This window comes from Lissotriton helveticus, chromosome 1_1 (assembly GCF_964261635.1).
Source record: "Lissotriton helveticus chromosome 1_1, aLisHel1.1, whole genome shotgun sequence".
NCBI lineage: Eukaryota > Metazoa > Chordata > Amphibia > Caudata > Salamandridae > Lissotriton > Lissotriton helveticus.
In genome coordinates this window covers 1,402,681,067-1,402,706,842 of record NC_136057.1, presented here as the reverse complement: position 1 = coordinate 1,402,706,842, position 25,776 = coordinate 1,402,681,067, and the positions used below count along the sequence as shown (strand labels likewise).

At 45.0% G+C, this 25,776-nt stretch overlaps 1 protein-coding gene across 50 annotated transcripts in view; it reads left to right on the top strand.

Moving 5' to 3' along the window:
• The window catches only part of NFIX (nuclear factor I X), a 5,476,577-nt gene that overhangs the window by 4,522,003 nt on the left and 928,798 nt on the right, over window positions 1–25,776 (top strand). The gene's annotated exons all lie outside the window — the stretch shown is intronic.

Sequence of the window (25,776 nt, the reverse complement as noted above, 5' to 3'; positions counted from 1 at the left end):
CTAATGCAGTAATTACTGCTTTGCAAAATTCAACTGGGGACGAGTGGGCTGCCTAAAATCTCACTCTTTGCTGGGATCATGAATGGGCAACTCACATGCCTCCCATCTTTTGCCTTACTGTTTTTTTGGATCAACAGTATCCAACCAATTCAGTTCTTTTGATCCTTATTCAGCCATTTTTATTTCTGATTCTGTCTTTTCTTGCTCGTATTAGACTTGCACTTTTTGTTTAAAAATATAACATAGATTTAGTCAATTTTCAAAGGTTACATCTATACCTGGGCTCAGGGCTCGAGAGAATTGTAAGCAATGCTAATGTTCTATTGTTACTGTCATCATTATCTGTATCAGGAGTCTCCAACCTATAACTTTAGGACTGGATCCATGTCAGTCACTATGCTCCATTTAGATGTGTTATATTTAAATAGATGTTATGTTAATGTCCTCATAATTTGACATGGGTGCGGCCTTTGACGCCCTATGTTAACCCCTTCTACGCTCATGACGAGCTTAGCTCGTCATGGGCGTAACCTGCGCTACGCGGATAACGAGCTGAGCTCGTCACGTAACGCGGGTTTTTTTAAATCGCAGCACGCAGCGGGAAAACCGCTAGCACGCATGCGGTTAAAAAGACCTGGACTATGGGGTCGCTTAAATATTTCCATGAACAGCAATCAAAGCCACAAAAGATATTTTACACTTCTTTGCTTGGCATAGCACTTCATGTGACCTCATGTTCACTTCAGAGCCTTTTTTTGCACATAAACGCTCAGTAAAACATCGTTGAGGAAATGGCATAACTAGTAGGTACACAAGAATGGAGCAATAACCAGCTACTGCATTCTTTTCGCGGAATAGGCATAATGATTCCCTCTTTGATCCTGCAGTTTTGAGGGTCTGGGTAAGGATTTATTTATTGGGATATGGGTTAACAATATTTTGTGAGTTACGTTAGTTGGAGTATTCATCCGAAAGAAACAGGTTAGTGTTATATTCCTTACCTTAGAATATCCCCAGGCATCAGGCTGGATCCGGAAAGTTTACGTCAGCAGTACCCTTGCTCGTCCGTAGGCGACGCCTGCGGCTCCGCGTCCTTCGTTGGCGTTGTTATCGCCGGAATTACGTCGTCGGAGTAATTAGACGCCGCCCTCGCGTGCTGACGTCAGTTCTTCTTTATTCCACGCCAGCTAGCGCAGATCCGGGAAGAGCAGTACTTTAGTCATTTTTTTACTAACCTTTTTGATCTATTTTGGATCTCTTTTTCAAGTCGACTTCGACTCCTGGTGCCGTAGGGATGCCTGGCTTCAAGCCATGCGACACCTGTCACTGCCTGATGTCGGTGAACGACCCCCACCATTGGTGTCTCTACTGCCTCGGGACCGACCACGACGACAAGTCATGACCCGACTGCCGGGCCTTGACCTTGAAAGCTAGGCGGGAGCAGTCCCGCAAGCTACTCAAGATCCGGAAGTCGGCTCCGCGCCGCTCGAGGTCCCGGTCGAGAAGGAAGCTGAGGGACCAGTCGTGGAGATGCATTCGTCGCTCGTCGAGTCATCACCGAGGCACTCAAAGAAGAAGTCGAAGAGGCGACATTGCTCTTCAGACTCCCCTCGCGCGACGAGGCTGAGGGTTCGGGCGACACGGTCCGCGTGGCTCCTTTGGAGCCGCAGGCGCCGGCTCCAGGCCCATACCCTCCGGTCCCTGGCCTGCGAGCGACACCAGAGGAGATTTGTGATTTCCTCATTGCCATGAGGACTCACTTCCCTCCGTTGAGGCCTGCCGGCACGCCTTCGGGCCCCGCAGATCCGACTTGGGACTTTGGCGGGCCTGTGGATCCGTCCCCGGTGCCGTTGACGACTTCGGTCCCGACGCCGCCGGCCCCCGGGGGATCCGTGCCTGGATCCCGGTCGATGCCAGTTGACCTTACAACTCCTCCGCTGGCTCCTCCTCCCAATGGTGTTGCTCCCGGCACCGTCCTCGGACAACGTCTGCCCCAGTTTCAGCCCTGGTCCGGTTCTGGCATCGGAACGGAACCGCTCGGCGCCGTCTCCTGCGTCGATGGGTAAGGCCTTCACCTATGACCCGGCTCGTTCATTCCAGCTTGTGTATCAGGACACGGATGAAGGGGAGGACTGGGAGGGGTCTGAGGACCCTCTGGCACAGCTGTTGAGCCAGGACTGGGCAGATGAGCTAGCAAAGGCCAGTGGTTTGGACACATCGCCCGACACTGGATTCATCGCTCCTCCCTCGTGGCTATGGAGGAGTGTGCTATTTATGGTGTAGTGTTGCGCAGGGCAGCCAAGGCCTTGGCTCTTTAGCTCCCTGCTGCGGCCGTGAGGACTAACCTCCTCACTGAGGTGCTTCAGCCGCCAGTAAGCTCCTCGGCGCCTCTACTGCCGTTCAATGAGGCCTTCACGGACGTTCTGATGGGCACCTCGTCCAAGCCCTCCACAGTGCCCCCTGTGGATCGGATGGTGGCCCGACGCCACAACCCGGCTCCGGGCGACCCTAGCTTTCTGTCCGTACACCCCACCCCCGAGAGCCTGGTGATCCAGGCATCTACGTCCCAGACCGCATTCCCGACCGCCCCCCTTGAATCGGGAATCCAAAAGGTTTGATCAGTTTGGGAAGAAACTGTTCTCCTCATTGAGTTTAGGGTTGCGGTCTATCAACACCGCTTGCCTTTTGGGCCATTATACCCACTCTTTGTGGAACACGGTTGCGGACGTGCTGCCCCAGTGCCCGGAGGTGGGGCGGGATGTGGCACGTTATTCCATCAGGTGTGGACTGGATACCACGGACTTACTGGGAAGGGCGATTTCTACGACAGTGGTGGTTTGCCGCCACGCCTGGCTGAGGTTCGCCAATTTCTCGGGCGATGTCTAGGCCACGCTCATGGATATGCCCTTCGATGGTCGTTGCCTCTTTGGCGACAAAGCAGATAGTGCACTTGAGCGTTTCAAGGACTCCAGGGCTACCGCCAAGTCCTTGCGCCTGTCTGGCCAGTGCCAGCAAACTTCTGCCTTTTGCCCCTTTCGTGGCCAAGGATTGGGCACCCCCACACGTCCTGCCAGCCACAGCCCGCAGAACCAGCCTCAAAGCGGCTGCGGATGTGGTAACCGCCGTGGCGGTGCCAGGGGACAACGGCAAGGTCAGTCCACATCCGCTCCCGCAGCATCTGCCTCAAAGCCTTCCTAGTTCGAGCTTTTAGGCCCATTCGACGCCAGTGGGTGGCAGGGTCCGCTATCCCCTCCTCTACTGGCGCTCCATCACGTCGGACAGGTGGGTGCTGCAAATCGTCCGAAGGGGCTACTCCCTCCCCTTCGAGGCGACCCCTCCAGCCATTCCACCGCAGTACCACCGCATGTCGGGGGATCACTTGCAACTTCTGCAGGAGGAAGTTATGGCCCTCTTGGCGAAGGGGGCCATCGTGCACGTTCCTGGGCCAGAAGTAGGACGTAGTTGCTACTCCCACTACTTTCTGGTACCCAAGAAGGGCAAAGGAGGACTACGCCCTATCTTGGACCTCCGGAGCGTCAAAGGCTTCCACTGAAAGGAGACGTTCAAGATGCTGACTTTAGCTCAGGTCCTAGCTGCCCTAGACCCTGGAGACTGGATGGTAGCGTTGGACTTGCAGGAGGCATATTTCCACATCCTCGTCCTGCCAGCCCACCGGCGCTACCTGCGGTTCACGGTAGTCTTCAAGCACTTTCCGTTTACCGTGCTCTCCTTTGGCCTTACCAGCGCCCCTCGGGTGTTCACGAAAGTGATGGCAGTGGTCGTAGCTCATCTGCGCAGATATGGGGTTTCAGTCTTCCCCTATCTCAACGACTGGTTGTTGAAGGCGGGCTCGCCCCTAACAGTCGTCTCTCACCTCCAGATTACGGCTGAGCTCCTGCACTCGCTGGGGTTCTCCATCAATGTGCCGAAGTCGCACTTGTGCCCCTCTCAGAAGCTCCTTTTCATCGGAGTGGTTCTGGACTCGGCGCAGTTTCGGGTTTATCCCCCGAACAGCAGGTTCAGGATATTCATGCTCTGATTCCAATTTTCAGCCTTTATCTCGAGTTTCAGTCAGGTTGACGCTGCGGCTCCTGGGGCTGATGGCCTCCTGCATCCTCCTGGTGCATCACGCCAGGTGGCGGATGAGGGCTCTGCAGTGGGACCTGAAGTTTCAGTGGGCACAGCATCAGGGCAACCTGTCCGACCATGTCCTGATCTCGGAGGGCACTGCGAGTCAGTGCAGTGGTGGCTCACGAACCGCGACTGGGTCAGTGGCAGATCCCTCTCCCTACCCCAACCGGAGCACGTAGTAGTGACGGATGCGTCCCTCCTTGGATGGGGGGCCACATGGAAGAGGCGGAGATCAGAGGCCTCTGGTCTCCGGCGGAGTTCCAGCTCCATATCAACCTTCTGGAGCTATGGGCGATCCGACTTGCACTGAAGGCATTCCTTCTCTCTGTCCGGGGAAGTGCAGTGTAGGTGTTCACGGTCAACACCACTGCCATGTGGTACTACAACAAACAGAGCGGGGTGGGGTTGTGGACCCTTTGTCAGGAGGCTCTGTGCCTCTGGACATGGCTGGAACACCAGGGCGTCACCCTGGTGGTTCAACACCTGGCAGGTTCCCTGAACGCCAGGGCGGACAAACTCAGCCACCAGTGCATTATGGATCACGAATGGCGTCTGAACTCGGAAGTGGCACAAGGTCTCTTTCGGCAGTGGGGAGAGCCTTGGTTAGATCTATTCACCACCGAAGAGAACGCGCAATGTCATCAGTTCTGCGCGTTGGAATTTCCAAGACGGCACTCACTTGGAGACGCTTTTCGCCGCGAGTGGAGCTGCGGTCTGTTGTACGCCTTTCCGCCTATACCACTTCTGCCCAGAGTGCTGAAGATCAGGCAAGACCAGGCCCAAGTCATCCTTGCGGCTCCGGACTGGGCACAAAGATGCTGGTATCCCAAGCTACTCAGCATGTCAGTCGATCCCCCGATTTGTCTGCCTCTTCAGGAGGACCTTCTGTCGCAGCAGCAGGGGACGGTCCTCCACCCGAACCTGTACAGTCTCCACCTACATGCGTGGGGATTGAACGGCGACAGTTGAGGCCATTTGACTTGCCTCTTGAAGTCTGTGATGTGATTCTGGCAGCCTGGCAGCCAGGCGTCCCTCCACAAATCGGTATACGCCTGCAGGTGGAACAAATTTGTGGCATAGTGCACAGCAAATGCTGTCGATCCACTCTGTGTCCCCCTTTCAGAGGTTCTCCTCTTTTTTCTTTCTCTTGCCCAGCAGGGCTCTTCTCTGGGCACTATCAAAGGCTACCTGTCTGCCATTTCAGCCTTCTTGAGGCTTCCTGATCAGCCTTCCCTTTTCAAGTCCCCTGTTGTAAATAGATTCTTGAAAGGCATCACACACGTTTCCTCCTGTTCCTTTCGTAATGCCTCAGTGGGACTTGAACCTTGTACTGACTTATCTGATGTGCGCCCCCTTTGAGCCACTTGATAACTGTCCTCTAATTCTTCTGACTCTTAAAACTGCATTCCTGGTTGCCATCACCTCTGCCAGGAGAGTGAGTGAGCTCCAGGCTCTATCTTCTAAACCTCCTTTCCCCTCTGTCCATGAAGGCAAGGTTGTTCTGAAGACTCGTCCTTCTTTCCTGCCCAAGGTGGGTACAGCCTTTCATATCGGGCTGTCCATCACCTTTCCCACCTTCTTCCCGCCTCTGCATCCCTCGAAAGAGGAAGAGAGGCTCCACCGTCTGGACCCAAAATGTGCGCTCTCCTTCTATCTAGACGGCACACGCCAGTTCCGGGTGGACGACCAGCTCTTTGTTGGTTACGTGGGCGCTAAGAAGGGACGGGCGGTGCACAAACGGACCATCTCTCGGTGGGTCGTTTTGTGCATCAAGCTTTGCTACTCCTTGGCGAAAACGGAGCTTCCTGTTGGGCTACGCGCCCATTCCACTCGGGCCACGGCGGCTACTACTGCCCTGGGTTGGGGAGTCCCCTTGCAGGACATCTGTCAGGCAGCTGCACACATTTGCTAAGCACTACTGCCTGGACAGCCAAGTCCGGAGAGATGGCTTTTTCGGCCGTTCCGTTCTCCAGGACTTTCTGGTGTGATCTTGGTTCGCAGACCCACCTCCGGGGTTGGTATTGCTGGGGCATCTATTCTAAGGTAAGGAATCTAACACTAACCTGTTTCTTTCAGATGCACAAGTTACTTACCTTCGGTAACGATATAGCTGTAAGAAACATTAGTTAGTGTTAGATTCCTTACCACCCCACCCATCCTCACTGTTCTGCGAACCGATATCTAGGGTTAAGGACATCCCTTTCAGGGTCCTAGTTTTATGCACCAGTGTCGGTTTCTATCATGGCTCTGCGTTCCTGGCACGGAAAGCTATGTACAGAACTGACGTCAGCGCGCGAGGTCGGCGTCTAAGTACTCCGGCGACATCATTCCGGCGATCACGACGCCCACAATGGATGCAGAGCCGCAGACGACGCCTACCGACGTGCAAGGGTACTGCTGATGAAAACGTTCCGGGTCCAGCCTGATGCCTGGGGATATTCTAAGGTAAGGAATCTAATACTAACTACTGTTTCTTACAGATATATCGTTACCAAAGGTAAGTAACTTGTGCAACTGGAATAAAGAGAGACAATGTTCAGGCTTCTGGGGAGCAGTAGATTTGGGTATATCTTGGGCCTGGATGAAAGACTTTCCCTAACTTCTGACAGTGTATTAGGCATGATCAACCCACCTCTTGTATCTGTTTGAAGTCACGCAGAGGATTATTTATGGATTACTTAACCCGGTGTTGATTGTTGGCACATAACAGGTATTCCACCTATGTTCCTATCCTGGCACTGAACACGTTGCGTGATTTGTGGGCAGGAAGAAGACTTGGTGGATGCTATTCTTGCAGGTTTAGGAATTGGTTAAGAGGTCAGGGGGCCTGGTTCGCAGCAAAGGATATTGGAATCACTGGTGTGACCTGTGCGAGATCTATATGAAAAGAGTAGCAAGTACTGAAACGAGACGAGAAAAGTATTCTAGCTTCTGCATGGTGTGAAGGGACAGAGAAGGGTCTGCAGAGAGGTATGGTGCAGATGTGCAGAGGTGGGAGTTGCTAGTAACAAAAATAGTTCCGCTCCAACAAGCACTAAATGTGGACCTCGGATTCACCTTTGGCCTCAGCATAAGAGCTCACATCTCAGAGGCTGCGTGCTGCCCATACTGGATACCAGTGGGACAGAAATATGCTTTAAAGCTATATATCTTCCACATCATCCTTTAGATACTTTTCACTGACTTTTGTGGATTTCCAGCGTGTAGGAGAGATCATTACTGCTGCCCGATCTTTCAATGTAAGTGGCCGTTTTGAGGTGTGCCCTGCCTTGACCGGAGATGGGCATGCATATATCTTATTAAGGGTGAGGAGTGTGAGTCCTTTGCTCCACGCAGTTAAAGGTTTGAGGTGAGGGGGCTTTGAATGCGCATGTTACTTCATGTCTAGACACCTTTGCACAGTAACTTCTAGAGGCGGGTAGTCGCTTCCCCCGGCTCCTCACTTGTGGTTCACTTACTTTGTTTTCAATTTTTCCGTTGTAGCGGCAATTGAGTGGTTTGATCCAGGATTAGTGCACTTTGGATTCCCTCTGGGCATGGGGCAGTCACCAATTTATACCGACATGTCTCACTCTTAATTTAGGGGTAGAAGTAATGTTGTAACAATGTTTTTGTTTGAAGTAATGTATATAACCCTGTCCTGAAGAGGCCAAAGAAGATAAGGCTGAAACGTGGTCGCGTTGACACTTATGTAGAGGAATCTTGGAATAATTTTGAATGTTTAGAATTGCTGTGTGCTACACTAGAGTCAGGCTTATCAAGGAAATAGCCATTTAGTGTTGCACTTGTTAGATTACCGCATAGTGGTTCCCTTAGAAATATAGGGGGGACACTTGTATGTGTAACTTGTGTGGGGTTATTGTTATGTGTTATATTGTTTGTCATTTATTTGTAATATTCAAATAATTGTGATTTGTGGTAACTATTTCACTGCTGATAGGCGTTAGTGCCTTTTGTGTATGAGAGATTTAGATATATTACTGCTTATCCATGCAATCTCTAGACTGTGGGTGGACATCTTCCGTGCTCACCTTGGTGGTTTGCAGGTAGAATCCACTGGCACTTATTTTTCATCATCATATTTTCACCCAGAGCAAGAGCTTGATGAACACGCAAAGGGGGAAGAAGGAGGAAGAGAAAGACAGAACACACGTGGCAAAGGGAGAAAGCAGGAACCTGCAAGAGTGGGAAAAAGAGGCATGAGGTGGAATCAAGGCTATGCAGCCTTGGTATTTGGCATGCCAACCTACAATAGCTCCAGCTGTGGGCTTCTCAGCAAAACGTTGGGTCCCAGTGCTTATTCTTTTACAAATTTAGCACTGGACATCTTCATAGGTGCTAAGGATGTGAGGCAAGGGAAGGGTAGTAAAGAGTGCATAACTGTGGCACAAAGAGTGGGGGGAACAGAAGAGGAGGTGAAAGGGTATGGTTAGATTTTTTTTTTAGTAAGGGGCTGGTGAGGTGTGGTGAAAGAGAGAGCACACGTTTTGGTGATAAGAAAACAGGTCGTGAGAACTGGGAAGGCTGAGGTACGACGGCTAATAGTAGAAGGGCCTACCAGGGCTCGAGTCGGGCTACCACGCCGGTGGACGGCGTCCCCCCACTTATTTTACCGGGGGGACGGCGTCCCCCCTGCCAAACAGCTGGACTTCACTCTTTGCTCTCTCGGGGACGAGATCGTTTCCTCTACCGCAAACACTTTTTACATCCCCTACTGCGTTAAGACAGTGCGGTTTGAACGTTGTTACTACATCACCTCCTGCAGGGGTCATCCAACTCCCCTCTCTCCTCTCCTGCACTTGGAAAGCTCTGCCAGCACAATCACAGACAACAGTTGTTATAACCCCCAAAACAAAGTTGTTATAAACCCCAAAACGTAAAAGTTATGACCAGAGTCCTCGATCGTTTAACCACAGGCTAACATCAAAATGCATTGAACTTGAATACGTTTTTGGAAGACATGGTATGAAACATGTCACAAGTTTCTGGGTCGCAATGAGCCTGATGGTGCAAGCCACCTTTCGTGACGTCACTCCCTGTCGTGACGTCACTTCCGGTGACAGCGTCCCCCACTTCTTTTTTTAGGACTCGTGCCCTGGGGACTACTGAGGTAAGGCAGGTGCAGAAAATAGGGCCTGCTGAGGTGATGTGCGTGGTGAGATCGGAGACTGGCGGAGAGGCTGCTGAATTCTCATGAGAGGCGGGCTCAGAGGCCCTGGGCTGCTACGGTCAGGCGGGGCACATCTGAGGTGATGTTGATAGAGCGTGCCTAGCCTTTGGGAGGGTGGGAGCATGGGCTGCTGAGGTCAGGCAGGGAAAGAAAAGTGAGACTGGAGAGGTGTGCAGGGATGAAACAGCAGGGGACGCTGAGAATGGCGAGAGAGAAAGCAAGGACTGTTGAAGCAGGCAGGTAGAGGTGTGGCAGTGAGAGGGAGGGGAGGGCTTCCAGGCAGAGAAGGAGAGGGCATTCAGGGTGAGGCGAACTGCAGTAAACAGAGATAAAAGAGCTGAAAAGCCTGATACCCTGGAAGCACAAAAGCAGGAGTGGGTATAAACGCCTTGCTTTGTTCCCTGCTTAGCGCCTTCCTTTCAGTTGCAGCAGCCCCTTCCACGAGGTCTCCCGCAAAAGCGCCTCTTTTGTGTTCACGCACTTGCTCATTTTCGAAAATGCAACAGGCCCCTGCGACATCGTTAACAAATACTTATTGCCCACATGCGGCCTCCGGCAACCGCAGAGATGCGCAGCGATGTGCCTGTCGTCCGGACATAGCTGCCCTTCTGGCTCTGCCCTATATACAATGATGTCTGTCACTGCCATGTTTCCCGGGCTCACAGTGGGCCTAGTTATGGGAGGTGGGGGTCGAGTTTAGGGGAGAAGGGGCGAGGACTGCGACCCCAGGCAACAAGACTTAAGTTTGCACTGATGTCATAACGAAGTCAAAAGCCATTTGCAGCTTTTTTTTTGCTGCTTCCTTCATGTGGAGCGGAGAACGCAGGTGCACATGAACGGTCAAGGTAGGTACATTCCGCGTGCCCCGACACAACCGTGCACTGTTTGCTGCTTTTGTAAAATAAACTGACCCATCTGCTGAAATTGCACATTTAAAAAGTGGCGGAAAATTAGTTTGTGGCTTTCCCTGAACGTATGCAGCCTAACAGTGTAAAACTGTTCATTGTTTGTGTTACGTTAGATTTAGCAGCCATGACTAAATGAAAACCCACTTCCCCTATATGCCTTGTAGCGCAAGACGTGCTGCTCAATGGATCTGCTCCGTTTTTGACACACTGCTCCCACGTGGCGTACGTGCCTGCGGCGTGAGCACGCACACCTACGTCTTCAACCATAGGTTTGTCACGTGCTTTGTGCGAATGTACTGCCTTGGCGACCCCTGAAAGCGCTCCACAGCAAAAAGTGAATATTTTTTTTTCTCAAAGACGCAAATAACGCAAACCTATTGTCTGCTTGAGGAGAAATGGCTAGCATAACCAATCGTTTATGTTGGAAGCCCAAAGCCTTGAAACGTTCTCCATCGTTCAGACGTTGCTCTAATTCTAATACAATTAGTAGTACTTAAGGTATCGATAGTATGTTATTTACTATTAGTGACTTTGTTTGTTTGATACTTACAGCTTTGTACACCTCAAATAACATTTGTTGCTTTAATCTCACACAATTCTGTTTAAAGTATAGGTCCAGAAAAGATGAAAGACAAAGTCAGCCCTTCAGGCATTCAAACGTGTTACTTACTGGTGATTAACCCCTACCCTACGTGTACAAAAGCTATGTGGCACTAACCTAGCTTGAGAGCTAGGGCCAGATGTATCAACATACCCTTTTGCGATTTCTTAATAGCGATTTTTAAGGAATCGCTATTTAGAAATCGCAAAATGGTATGTATGTAGAAATTCGCTATTTTTTAGCGATTTCTTAAAATTCCTTAATTGCGATTAGCAAATTGCTAATCGCAATTAAGGAATAATTTCCCATTCATTTCTATGGGCCAGGAGGCCCATAGGAATGAATGTGAAGTTATTCTCAATTTGCGATTCGCAATTTGCTAATCGCAAATTGAGAATAATTTCAAGGGTGCAGGGGTGTCCAAAGGACACCCTGTTGCACCCCTGAAATAAGCATGGGTGCACACGTGGTGCACATACATGCCCTAAGGGCATGTATGTGCATCACATGGCACTTTGAAAAATGCAAAATTGTCATTTTTCAAGAAATTCGCAAATTACCACCAACTTGAAGTTGGTGGTAATTTGCGATTCCTTAGGGACAATTAGCAAATTTTTTTGCATCATACATTGCATTTAAGGAATCGCAAATTTTGCGATTCCTTAAATGCAATCGCAAAATAAGGAATCGCAAATTTTGCGATTCCTTATTTTTGCACCACATTTTGCTTAATACATTCCATTTAGCAAATTGGCATTCGCAAAGGCCGAAATTCTGCGAATTTTGGCCTTTGCGAATGTGAATTTGCTTGATACATATGGCCCCTAGTCCAGCAAGACTTCGTGTAAACGTATTCCTGTAGGGTGAAACTCGAAAGTGGAGTAATAGCAGCCACCAGAGAGCTGGTGGCACGGCAGGCCACTTTTCACAAGCACACAGAGGACGCTGGTCCACAGTATGGCTAACACAGTAACCAGCCTCAGCGGTGACGCCATTAGTCTTGGCATGTTAGCAATTCCTGAGTGACCATAGCGTGTATTGAGATGCATGAAGAAAGGCATGAGGATAAAGACGTGTGATGATTGCATTTATACGTGAACAAGCATTATTAGAGAGTAAGTTCACGTTGGAAAATATGTGAAAATACTATAAAGGCATGCGAACCAATGACGTGTGAAAACACAAAGGGTGCGATTAAAAGCGCCCTCTTAACACAAAATGAAGCAGTACTTGCTGTTATCACGTTCATGACATTAGAAAAGCCCTTAATCTATTGGAGCTAGGGGATATACATAATGGGAGAGCTCAATGACTGGGATCCAGACTCCGGTTTATAGCGCTGTACAAATGAAAAATGGGAGTGGAATGGAAATTAAGTTTGTCTTGATAAGTTAATATACATCTCTCTCTCTCTCTCTCTATCTATCTCTCTCTCTCTCTCTCTCTCTCTCTCTCTCTCTATATATATATATATATATATATATATATATATATATATATATATATATATATATATATATAGATATCAGGGCTTTAAGTAGGCCGGTGCTCACGGTGCTAAGCACCAGCAGTTTTTTAAAGGGGGCCTCGAAACGGGTCTCATTCGGGCTCTGTTTTGTGCCCAGGCCCAGGCGGTTCGTTTTTTCCGGACTGCAGTGACAGCAGGCACCTCGATGTGCGTGTGCTGACACTGCTCACTAGTGGAGAAGTGACGTCAGGCCAGGTGAACGTGGTAGGGGAAAGGAAATTCTTTTGAAGAGTCTATTTCTCTCTGGATTTCTCTTCTTTTTTTGAAACTCAGGAGCAGCAACATTGTCATGGTGTCACCAGGGCCTTAAGTGGAAGCTTTTTCAATACTATATAAAATCATAGTTGCTTTTTATTTATCTTATGCAACTAACAACCATTTACAAAGCCAATAGTCCTGACTAGTTGTACTTATGATGTTACTTATTGTATCATATATCTGGATGCAATGACAGAAACAGCAAAAAACAAGTCATGCTGCACACTATGCTAAGCCCAGATATTGAGCTTACGTTTATTTAAGCTACACTCTTTTTTGCATTGGCCATGCCCCTTTGAGAGACCCTCCAGTTTTTTCATCCCACTTAAAGCCCTGATATATATATATATATATATATATGCCGTGGCCGTCCTTTGAGAAAAGTCAAATGATTGACAGAAACGCGTCAGGATATGCCAGCGCTGAAAGTCTAATAAATGAAAGTGTCACTGTGAGGAGTGCGACTCAATTCTTTCCTAGGAGAGAGTTTATGGTCATATTACCGGCTTGGTCCCGCCGTGAGTCACGCACCACCGTTTAAAAGAGCGCCATGACTGCCCAAAAATGGACCATGTTTTGTTTCCAGCGAAAGCTTCTAGGGACAGTTGGCGCCGCCAAGGACTTTCATTGGTAAGGGCTCCAGCAGCTTTGAAAATGGGCTTGCAAGGGAGCTACAGTGACGGAGAAAAATATAGCTAAAATAAACGGCATCACTCACCGAAGGGAAATAATTGTTGAACTGAGAATGAACAACAAGTACCAGCATGCTCAAATATGCAACCTATTGAGGCTCCCACCAGGGGGCAAAAACTGTAAATAGGAGCAATTGTTTGTTTGGGATGTTTTCAGTTCTCGGATGCCGTGGCCGTCCTTTGAGAAAAGTCAAATGATTGACAGAAACGCGTCGATATGCCAGCGCTGAAAGTCTAATAAATGAAAGTGTGTGTATATATATACAAGTTACTTCAAAAAGGAATTTTAAAGAACCGCCATCACACCGATAGTCGTGTTTGCAGTGAAGATTTTATTTGCAGCATTGACAGAGCAAGTGCTCTCCATATATATATATATTCCCATCAGATCCCGGTAGAGAAACAGAGGCTGTCCTGCGGGGCGGTCCGTTCACGAGGTACCGGAACCTCTAAATATTCCAAACCACACTCTTCCGAACGAACAGAGATATAAACGGACACCTTGGAGTGTTGTAGAAGTAAATCCAATTTATTACTGCAGAAATAACAACGCGTTTCAGCTTTAGCCTTGGTCACCCTGAAAAACGCCGAGTAACATAACATGATGTTATGTTACTCGGCGTTTCCAACGAGTTGCCGTTTTCTAGTATTGTAATGACATTCTTAACCCATAGGAATGGGGAAGAACGCTTTGGTGTTGTAATGTCTTTTTAACGTTTTACAAAGTAAATTATGCATGCCAGAAACATGGGTAGAACTGAAAATCTAGAGCAGTGCAGTATATTTTCTTCAAAGCACGTATAAACATGTTCAATAGGTAAGGGATCAAACATTCAGTCAAAGTTGCAGCCTGCGGGGAAAATCTACATTTCCATTAGTCAGAGTGATAGGTACAGCAAAATATAGACACAGTGGTGTAACTTTAGCCCCCGCGGTGCTGGGGAGGCGGGAAACTCCACTGGGCCCCATCCGGCACTCTGAACGGGTAGTGGGCCCCTTACCTGAAAGCTCTTAACTGGTTCCGGAGCGAGGTTGGCCCCTTCCCTGTACTTTGCAGTGCAGCTCCCTCAAGTTTCTTTACTACACTGTATAGACATATAGTATTGCACATGCTTTGGAGGTATGGCAACTGAGTTGTGATACTATGCACCATACCGAATGATAATTGCACTATAATGTTAGGCCTTACTGGTATTGTTGTATCCTCCAAGGCTGGTTGGAAGATTGTTGTTTTATGTAGAATGTGAAATGGGCCTTCTTCAGTTATTTCAGTCTTCAAGTCCCTTGGATTCCAGAGACTTTCTCCCAGTTTGGGCATTTTTCAGGTTTATCGGCCTCACTTTCCTTCCTCATGCTACCTATCATTAGTAGTTTGGGGCAATATGTGTATGTGTTAGATCGAGAAGACCATGAGACTTAATGTGATCCTCTGTTAGTTTCTGAGACGCTGAACTGATTTTAAGGACACCATGGGTTAATCTTTATATATTAGGCTCAGCATCAATCTGACCACTTGCTATTAAACTGCAAGTTGCTGGTTTAACTGCTTTTTGATAAGGTCAGTGCCCATGCTATTCAGGGATACAAGATAGGATAGTAGCGTTGGTCACATGACGTCGTCCCTATTTTTTGATAAACGCGCCCGATATATCTGGTCACTCTTTGAATGTAGATTATTATTTGGAGTGAGCGGATAATTGCCCACTTCAATGAATAATCACAATGTTTGTCAGAGTGAGTCCTCAAAGTCACTAAATCAACCTGAGCTCAACCTCCTGGTAGCTATGGCACAGAGCAGATAGGCTTAATTTAGGGCAAAATGTAGAGTATTTTTGCAGTACCAAAACAGTAATGAAGTAAAAACACCAAACAATAAAAATCCTGAACCAAATTGAAAAAAAGAGAATAAATTAATTAACAAAATTATGCCAAACCAGAAAAATCCAATAAGGAGGACCAGAGTGTTGATTTTTTAAAAATTTAAGTGAAAATTGCACCAAAAAGGCCAAAGTGGCAATAGTAGCCTGTCATTGTAATATATTGGTACCTAGGCACAATTTGAGGCCAGTCGTGATGGCACCCTGTCTAGATACAACAAGTGAATTGGTCCGGCTGAAAAATATACAAGCCCACGTTTGCAAAAAATTCTAAGTCCGAATTCAAAAAGGAACTTTTTCACTTACTTTAGTTGAAAATTCTCCCTGTGCGGTTCAAAGCTGAAAATGTTGCCCCAGCCATCAATTGCAGGTTGAATACTAGAAGCAGGTTCGTCCTGCTAACAACTCTGTAACTTTTCAGTTTTTAGTAAAAAAAAACCTTCTAAGTCCAAATGCAGCGAAGGGCTTTGTCGTTTTTTCAGGGATACGGAGATCTCCGTGCAACTCATAGCTGAAGTTCAATCCAACGCCATGGAACTGCCAGTCACATACTTTTCGCAGTGGGTACCACTGAGTCCCTGGAGCAAAAGTTTTTCAAAGTTACCAAACTTTGTCCTGGTATCCAAACAACCACAGGAGTACGCCTCTTAAGGCCTGAGGACCTCAATGGAGGGGACTTATATTCCCTCAAGGTGTCAGTTACGAGTCCACCAGCAAACTCATATCCAAGCCAAGTTGCCATTTGTCAGCTGGACACTTTAAGAACAATGACTCTTGAAGCTGCTGTGTTCCAATAGCCATACCGGCGGTCAGCCAGCTGTCCCTTGAAATCCACTTCTTTGTCCTGAGTACACAAGGGATCAGGCCTAGTTCTACAGGGATCCTTGCAGGACCAGAACATTCTGCCCAGTTGGCTTGGGATGCCATATTTATGCCTGGCACCAGCTAATGGGTGCGATGACTTCTGAGCACTTCAAACCAATGGTATAAAAGTTTCCTAGAGGTAGCCCTACCCATCTTTTCCATAGTTCCCATTTGCCTTACTGCAAATAGGCCCAAAATGCCATGTGTCATAGCATTTTGAAGATGGCATAGGTCTTCGTCCACACTAAACCTCACATCTGAAGGTTGTGGTGTGTAGGGGAGTGCACTATAGTAATCACTTGTGTACTTCCACATCTCTCAATAAAATCCAGTTTGAAGGAGGCATTGTACCTACAACATACCCAGAGACAGAAGTCTGGTAGGACACAATGAGGGTCTTTATGCACCAGTCAAGGGATATACAAAATTGTCATGGTATCCTGTTCTCTCACTTTCAAGTGTGTCATGTGGCTCAAAAGACCTGTCAGGCAGGATTTAACACTGCAGTGTCAACAAAATGCACACAGTCCCCACCCTGCATATTCTATTGAGCTTAGAGAAGTCAGGTCTGCTCATTCTGGTCAGTCTCCTGGTAGGAATTTCACACTTCTTCCTAGGGCTGAGAACAGGCTGGGAGTTGCTGGACAGGTGATGCAAATTATCCTCCAGGAACATCGAGGAAAAAGTAACATTTTAAAATGGATTTTTCCTTATTATTTATTAAAAATCTCTAACTTCAACATTGATTTTTTTTAAACTGTTAAAAATAGTTGTTTAAGTATTTTTCATGTTTCTCCTATTCCTGATACATAATATTAGTATTTTAATCTGTAGTCTGATTTGCTACATAGGTGATCTAGACCTACCACGTGACAACAGATTGTAGGGCCTTGTCCCTATAGGGACATGGTAATAATAACTTTCAACCTGTCCCACTTTTAAATACCATGCATCCTGTGTTGTGAGCTGCACATCCTACATAGAGGAGACCTAATAAAATGTAAAAAGCTGGGTCTTTACCTGTCTGCTATTTTGACAGGTCACAGTGCAGAGTTTGTAGCAGCAGTCAGGCTACAGAGCATAGGCCTGAAGCTATGTTAGCACTGCCACTGTAGTGGGTGGCACAATAGGTGCTGCAGTCCACCTATGTGGCATTAAAATATCAGGTCTGGGAGTCCTTAAACCACATGCGACGCATGTACAAGCAAGTCAGGCGTGACAATCAGGAATAAGCCAATGTAACCATATTTAAAGGGGTAGCGTACACACTTTACTCCTCATTAGCAGGGGTAAAGGGCAAAGAGTTCCAAAACCAGCAAAAATAGGGTACATAAAAAATTGAAAAATCTGGGGTGACCATGCAAAAGATAGCAGATTTCCTACAGTCACCATGTATAACTGGAGATGGGTTTTCATCACTGCGTTCTTCTGCATCAGGAAAGAGATTACCAAGTGGGAGTGTACTATTTGGTCTGACTTAGTCACATCAGTCATTGGCCTGGCATCCACTAACGTGTGATGAGTAGTGCATCCCACTACTGTACGAGCGCAAAGCATTTGTATAGTTGAAATCACTCACTAAGTTTTCTCATAGTGACTCCAGATCCAGGTGGCATTGTTTGTGGGGCAGAATGTCTTGTCCCTAAAAAGGATTCTGGATTTTAGGAGCTGGAATGGGGATGATGTTCAAATTCTGACATAACCTCGTGTTATAGCATTACTCATTTCCCATTAGCAGAGCAAGTGTACTTTTGTTAAATCTCTTGCAGCACACTCTTACACTCTTTTGTTTTTTGCAAGTTCAATTTGTGTTGATGATGAAGCATCCAGGACACTGGGAATTGGATTTATTTGTGTATTATGGTGCACAGAAGCGATAGCCACCAAATGCTTCTCTTCTCTAAGCAGCCTACCAGTAGGCACAAAATATGTCTGAACAACGGGGTCAGGAGAGTTTGGATACCAGACCTCTCTGGCTGGATTTTCGAGAAGCCCCCAACACATGGCAGCTTTCATGAATCAGAAGCTCCACCTCTGGATCCTGACTCCCCCCGCCAGTCTGTTTAATACTAGCGGCAGGGCTTGGAACTGAGGCCCAGAGGTCAGGCCTTGCTCCTTCAGCACCATAGCTATATATATGATGGAGAGCATTCAGAATATTACTCTACCCCAGTCGTCCCAATTAATTATTTTACCACAATAAATCCCACCTAGCACACTAAATTGGTGCTTAATTTTACTTATTTTTCAACCATGGGGTTTAAATCGTTATTTTTTTCTCTTTGCCTCTAATGAGGAGGGACATGGAAGGCCTAATTTCCACCTCCCGGGGAAGACAAAGACATTCGGGAAATGACAAATGTGGATTTTTACTATTGCTCAGCATGGGCAGCAATGTGGAAAAAAGAACATGGTTTCAGATGTAAAAAAATATATAAATAAATAAAGTTAATCTCCGATGGGATGTGAACGCTGAAATATGCTGTCAAAAATCGCAAAAGAACTCCTTTTAACACAGTTCATTTACAAGTTTGCATCGGCTGTTTTTAAAGCAAGACTTTATTTTGAGTTTTTAGGGTAAAGCTTGATTTGCTTTTAAACCATATCGTTGCCTCCTCCCCCCTCCCCCCCCCCAATTAGTCAACAAACGTTCACTCTTTGCAACATTTCTAGAGAAAGCTGAGGGGGAAAAGAAACAAAGAAACCGGGGTGAGAGAAAAAACACTGGTTTTAAGCCGTTGGTGGACGATCAGAAATATGCATTGAAAATGTGTATTAACTGATTATTACTCAAACTAGATAATGTTTAGTGATTAGCATTTGATGACAGAGGCCTGTAATGGATGGTTAGCAGTGGATAGCTGGCATCTCCCACGTCACGTGTCCAGCAGCATAAAAACTGCTTTCTGTGAAACTCGTGGCAAAGTTTGGAAATTAAGGGTGGCCGCAGTAATTGACTGTGACCTTCAATTGTTAACTATCGGTGAATCGGCCGTGGCGTCGAGGGCAGTATCTTGATGTCGAGAATACCATTTTAGACTTTGGGCTCCTTCTTGATAAATCGGTAAAGGTCTCTTGACATACAGCGGGTGAAGATATTGAAAAATTACTTATCAACATTTAATTCACGGACTAACGTAGATCAGCTTGTGAAAATCAACATTAGAAAGAACTGCATGGTTAAAAAGCAGTTCTGTCTTCATCTGTGGCATTGAATTTTGTAGGGGTATAATGGGTATTATATTTTATGAACCCTTCCCAGCCTTTTGGGGGTGATTCAAAAGTGTCAACATATGAAGAATGCTGACTGAATGTGCTTGGGCCTCTTGTTATTAGAACTCTGACAGGTTTAATGAAAGTGGAGTATGTATTTATTGTATGTATCACTGACATGGCCCATCACCAGGATGCCAAAGCACTATGCACATTGGAAAATATAACACAAAAATCAGACTGAAAGGTAGGATGGCACACAAGATGCTAGCCACGAAAATGGAACATGAAGACGCTGTTGAATGTTTTAGCTTGTTTGTTGTGCCCATTTGTGTATCTTTCCTTTGATGCCGAGGCCTTTGGAAAGGACTGAACAGGTTTATATTCTCTTTGTAAACTTGTTGCCGAGATGCCTAGAATAAAGTTTAAGTTTTTGGCAGTTAGATACAGATGTGGGTGTTTTTAGGCATTTTTATGAAACATAATAAGAAATCTGTTGCATTGATTTATTACATGCAGTAAAAATGATTTGATTTCACCTCTACCCCCTCCCAAGTAACTGCTGATGTTGTCTTGATCGCTCACTGTCTACTCGGTCATTCATTTCTCTCTCTACCTTGTTTTGGTGTCTCTGGTTTCTTCATTCCGATTTTTTTCTCTTCTTTTCTGTGCCTTTTTATCGTGTGCCTGGAATGCTAAAATCATGAAATGCAGTAGAGTGCAAGACGGGTGAGTCCAAACTGTGGGTCAGCAATGGTTGCCAACATCCACTCAGGCGTAAAAATGGGACTCATGAAAGCTGAGACAGCATCGGGTGGCAAGGGCTCGGGGTCCAGCTGGTCTGCAGCCTCGTTTGCTGACCACGCAGACCCCAATGTTATCACTGTCCTACGAAGGCCTTCTAGAGGTCTTTGCGCAGTTGTACACCAAAATACCCTACTTAAACCTAGTTGTGTACATTTGCTTGTTATCTCTGCAGAAGAGGTGGCTTTCCCTTTCGTTGGCATGCAGTTTCCTTTTTGAGGCTTCGCTTGACGGGATTCAAACCCTTTTCGCTCCTATTTTGTTTTCTTGTCATTTGGACCACACGCTGCCACCGTTCCCCGACTTGTTGTGATGCCTCTAACTGTTGGTACAGTGTCATAATATATCGTGGGGTGTGATGGCGCCAATTATCTCATTGCAGTTTGTCTGGTGCACTGTCACTAAATATCGACTAATTTGGGTTTGGAGGCCACCAAAAATCACATTGCTTACAGTGTGATGTCTCAAAACATCGTTATGTGTACAGCACTCTGTCACTAATTACTCTGATGGATTAAGTACATTGCCAGTAAATGTACTATATATAATGAACTGTTTACAAAGTCTCATTTAAGGATATATGATGACAGTCTATTAAATAATAATGCATGTGGTTCAGTGTTTGCGTTACCTTTGCAAGTGCATGTTCAGTACCAATGAATATCATAACATTTCAATTATTGCCACAGACATAATAATTGTTGAGTGTTGTGTCAGAAATGTATATGAATATGCACACACCGTCTGTAGAATATATGGATATTGAATTATACAAACCAGATATTTAAACATATAAGGTGTAGTGCTTCTAAATATGTTTATTGTATTTGTTGTGATATCTAGGCATTTAGTAATATTTGAGTGCAAAGTTTTAAGGGCAAATAAACCAGAAAAAATAAAATATTTTCTTAATTCCTAGAGATAAACAGCAGCATTTTGCCTGTTGGTTTCTCGCATTGGTGACTAACATTTTCATACTCGTTTTGTACTGGGTCACTGACAGTTTCATATTCGACTAACCCTTCCTGTAACATACTACACAGTCCAAACTGCAAAACAGTTTGCAACTTTAGATACTGGTTAGAGTTTATTGGTCTTTTACTAAATATCGCCATATGAATTAGTTTCATAAAATACTTAATACATGAACATGCATACAACTTACTTGGTGCAGTATTGGTGAATATTCAGAGTATGTTATAAAATGTTACTAAATCTATTTCATGTATCAGTGGAAAGTCACAAAGACCTTAACATGACCATGTACTTCTATAAATGTGTAATCATATTTCTACAAAGTAATGAAACACCTAGGTGTAGTAAGGTGTATGTATGCTATGCCGATCATAAGCTTCCCAGGTCACCAACATAACAAAATTTGTATAATGTGACATATACAATTTTATTTTAATATATTTTGTCACAAATTGTGAGCAATATGTAAAGGTTTTATACGATGGTAATAGTAAACATTGTTAGTTTCTCACTTCTTATCCCTACCTTGATTTTACTTTTTCACAGCTACACGTTTAAATAAGACTATTTAACCATACTATCAACCACCCTTGAGGTACCGTATTCGCTGTGTAAAAATGTTTTCTCATAAAAACATTAAAAAAACAACTGCTACTAAATACATTGATTGTCATGCCCACCATTCTTTTGCACTTTTTAATCCTTTAAAATGTATGCTTCCCTAACCATGACGATTTCAGGTAATTAGATCTCAGTGTTTAGCAATATATGAACGACTTCAACATGAACTCACTAAAGAAAGATAATTTTTGCCTTGTATTTTGGCTTCCCCCTAGATTAGGTATTTCAGATTTCTTATCAACTGCACAGTTGACTAAAGAGCTCTATATTTTAATTGCAAGTATACAAATATCATAAATATTTACGTCATCATAGCTCACTAAATATCTACATATATTATTCTGTCAGTGTAATGGCACTTTACCCAAATAACAGCACACTATTACTGAATGTCTCAACTTATTGGGGAAGTAAATTGAACACCTTAATATATCAGTACATTCTCACTAATCATTCTTTTTTTACCAGTGCAGTGTCATTAAATACCTAAATATATTGATACATCAGTAAATGTCTTAATGTCAGTTTTCGTCATAGTCGGCAATCGTCAAACATAAAACATTCAGTGAGTCTGGTCAATTTTATTTTCATCCATCATAACTGTGCTATTAGGTGACCGACTGCCACTCTCTGAGAGGAGTCGCTACAGCTTGAGGATGCTCATCCATCCTCCATACCCCGGTAGTTTATCAGTCTACTCAAGTGACTGTCAATACTGCCAAGATTCCCACATCAGTCAGTATAACAACCGTCAGCAATAAAATGAAGAAAGTTGTGGAAAACTGCCTTTTTGAGCATACTCTGAGCTTCTTGTTCACATCCCTCTGGTTTGTCCGTCTGCCACAATCCTCTTGCTTCCCCGTTCAGGGTCCTACCTCAGCATAAAGCTCTCGAAATTCTCTCCATTTCTATTTTAGTCATATACACCCACCATTGTCATGCATTTGTTTATTCAACAAACTGGTACACTGTCACTAGTTACCTCTTATATTTGTGAAATGTTACGAAATATCTAAACAACATGGACTGTCAATATAGCTTAAACTGTAATATATTAGGTGGTTTTAAATGATTTAATATGTCAATGAAATGTGACAAATCACCTTAATAGCAGTAACATTTCAAAAAATATAATACATTGGTTTTATTGTCAATAAATAGCTCAACATGTCTGTAAGATATAACTTTAAACTGTCATGGTATATTTTCAATAAATACTTTAGTAGGTCAGCAAAATGTCAGTAAACACCACAGCACATCAGTTCAGTGTCTGTGAACGCCTTAGTATATTTTTCAGATGTACCTAAATACTTGAATACGTTTGGGAGGTGTAACTAAAAGCATTACAATATTGGCAACATGCCAGCAACCCGCATGATATATAATTAAAATATATAGATGAAATGTCAGTGAAAACATTATAATATCAGTATTATGGCACTAAACACACGATAGAGTAGCACGATTAGTGACATTTCAGTATCATGGTATCATAATATAGTGTGAAATGGCATGGCAGTAAGGTTTCCTGTGTAATATTGGTATGTCAGTGAAGATCAACAAATACATTAATTATTTTAAGATATCAATGACATTGCAGTATATACCATAATTCATATGTTTTATCCAGCTTTTATACATATCTGATGGCTCAGTGGTTTAACACTATCTTATTGCCTATACATCCAATGTACTATTCTGTAATTTCTGGTCGCTCTAATAAGTATTGTATTTTCTTCGTATATTGTGTGGTGTGATCTGTAAATTCCCTTTACATAGGAGATGATTGAATAATTGTCAAATGTCTTGTGTTCTTCCTAATGAAATGTGCATCTCTTAGTATATATAATCAAATAACTGTCAACAAAAGGATCCCAAATCATACAGTTTAGCACTGCGTGTGGGGGGCTTTTGATGCCCTTCAATTTTTTTTCACTTCTCCCCAGCACATCTAGGAGCACATGAGATATCTGTGCCCGGGTATCTATCGCAAGCCTTGGTCCTAGGTCACATTTATAACACAGGCTCTAGAGCCACTGGGGACCTGTGCTTGGTCTCTGTGCACAGCAAGTCTGTGAGTGGAATGGCCCAACGCCTTCGTTTCAGAAGGAAGGAAAATTAAACTAGGCAAGGCATACCACGCTGAAGTCTTCCCTGGGAAAGTTAAATGTGCGATTTAGTAGCTCAGTTCTCCATGTTGTGTGTTTGGCAAACTCCTCCTCCGAATCCTCTTTCAAACTGAACCAAAGCTTCAGATGGGAGCGATCAATATTGAGTATATGGGGTATTTCTAAGTATTTTACCAGAGCAGCTAGAAACTGTTCTTTTCTGCTTTATTTTAAAGTCCCCTTTGAGCAAAAGCAAAAAGGAAATGGGCCCTGCATGCACAATGCTGGGGGAAGCAACGGTGAAAATAAATCTTTTCTTTAAAATTCTTCGGTAGGTGTTGAATAAACTGTTGGTGAACTCTAGGTGATGCTAGTCACACCCCTTGGCCCTCAGTTGCCGCTTGGTGTCTAGTCCAAGATCACTGTAGGAACTGGCCTTATCTGTGTTGGATGACTTCCTAGTTTGCCTGGAGCTCTGAATGGATAAGTGCTATGTGCTTATTTTCCTTTGCAAGTGATGGAAATGAAAGAGCCATTCTTTCTTAGGCTGTGCAGATATCCGTAAGGCAGGAAGAGTGATGTGATCCACAAAATGAAAGCGTGTAACTGTGTAACTAGAGGTAGTGTTGATGGTGGGGTAGAGAGAACAAAAGAAATAAAACTTAAATTTGAACGTATACATTGTACCTCTGAAGAGTAACAACTGAAGAAGAAAAAATAAATTATTGCATATAAAAATAAATTGTAAGAAGTAGGAAAAAATTACTGGAAGTGGACTGAAAAGTAAGCATGGACGTTAAAACTGATATCTTTGTTCCTCTGTTTTGCAAATTGTTTTTGGCGCCTGTGAGTCTGTCATCATATTTTAAAACTTGGCAAATATTGTTAGAGAACGTTTGTCATCCATGTGCTGGCACCCGCAATCTCTGGCATTGATGGCACTGAAAGTGTGTTCCTGTGTAAAATATTTCAATTTCACACGGAGAGGAGTAGTCTCTAAAAATGACTTCACGCTTGCGCCTCAATGAAAGCGTACATGCCACGAAAAGAAATGGGTAGCGCTCAAATGACGTGATGAGCGGATTTATTCCTTTCATTTTTTGGCTCGATTTTATATATTTTTATATATTTTGACCCCTTCTGTTTTTTGACAGTGCTGTAGCACCTTTGAATTTTTGGAGTAAACATGGGGGGTGAAAATTAGACTTTTTGCCTGGGGTTTCAGTTACTAAATAAAAAGAGCGAAAAAGAGAGGAGTCTGGAGCAAGAGAGAAAATATCAGGACAGCTGCTGGTGTACGGCCTAGTGGGAACGTGGCTGTTGTGTTTTTAATGGCATACGCTGCCAGATAGTCCATATTGAGATAGGAAGGCAACAAAAATCGCTAAAATTAACTGAAAAAAAGGGAGAAGTGTCGTACTCTGCTTATTTATTAGACGTGAACTTGTCGGTTTGCTAAATAGTTTTCAGTCTCTGCACAGCTCTCTCTCTCTCTCTCGCTAGCTCGCTCCCTTTTCTCCTCCCTCCCTGCCCTCCCTCCTTGTATCCCTTTGACGCTGCTATTGGCTGCCCAGGCGAGTGTCTCTTTGCCAAAATAGGTGGATCCTTCTGTTCCTGGCATTGGCACAGGCAAAGGTTGGGGACTGTGCATGAAAGGAGAAAGAGAGAGAGAGAGAGAGAGAGAGTTTGAGAGCAAAGAAAACAGAAAAATGCTGTGAGGATTCGTTTGCCAGGAGCTCCGAGTGCTTTCCTCTCCGAACCTACCCAGCTCTCCAAACCTGTGACCTCCCTTTCTGTGCAGGCAGACAGAGGCAGCTAACTTTGCATCTTTCCATTCCTGCCAAGGCCTCAGCGTCTTCCCTTTTGCTGTTTTCATTCTCTTCCCTCCCCCCAGTATCTCTGCACCCTCGATTTTATTTTCTTTCTTAATCGTACATGTAGACATTTATGCCTTTTGTTGCCCAGAAGCATTGTCGGCTTTCTCCGTTGGCTGCTGTTTACTTTGCAAGCGCACCAATTTTCTGGC